Source organism: Limulus polyphemus, unplaced genomic scaffold, assembly GCF_000517525.1.
Source record: "Limulus polyphemus unplaced genomic scaffold, Limulus_polyphemus-2.1.2 Scaffold1642, whole genome shotgun sequence".
NCBI classification, from domain to species: domain Eukaryota; kingdom Metazoa; phylum Arthropoda; class Merostomata; order Xiphosura; family Limulidae; genus Limulus; species Limulus polyphemus.
In genome coordinates, this window is record NW_013667252.1 from 9033 (window position 1) to 9807 (window position 775).

Consider the following 775-nt stretch of genomic DNA (forward strand, 5'->3'; position numbering starts at 1 on the left):
AACCATCGTAGGAGTGAATGACCTAATGGTTGATATGTTAGATTGAGATTAACAGTTTTGAAAGACATAAGGAGAATAATTTGGCTCATCCAAGGGTGTTCTAAGCTAATTAAACCTGCCTGTGTGGACTTCTACAAAAGGCAGTCGATTATTGGACGTAGGAAAAGCAGATGATAACTGGAAGTTCAGGATACAACTGTGGTAACTCATGCAACAGCATATCTGAATTACACATGGAAACTATTGTGATAAAAATAGTTTGGCTTGTCAACTGAATTCTAAAGCAATTGAATTGGCCTAAGTGGACTTTTGACAAGAAGAAGAGAACTATATAGTGTTTAAAATACAACTATGGTCTCCTTAGTATAAAGAATTTTGTACATATGTTTAACTCGCTTTGAATACATATATTATTTTAAAAACAAGTGGAGTGCATACTGTTCATTTATTGTCAATTTATCGCCAACAAGTCACAGACACCTACTGTAAAAGAATCCTTAGCCCAACACACCCATACATTTACATTACTATATCTATATATTAAAACTCTGAGATTGTTTGTGTGTGTTTGCTTGTCTGTAATTAAATATAGCAAAAACGGAGCAAAATAGTGCCATATTTGTAATGAAATGAAAATAGAAATGATAATAGAAACAGAATAAAACAAGTTTGTTAAAATCGAGCCACGATTTACCACGTTAGCCCCATTTTTTGGGTCACTTTTATGAACATTTTTAGATGAATTTAGGTACACTAGATGGCGCTACATATCGGT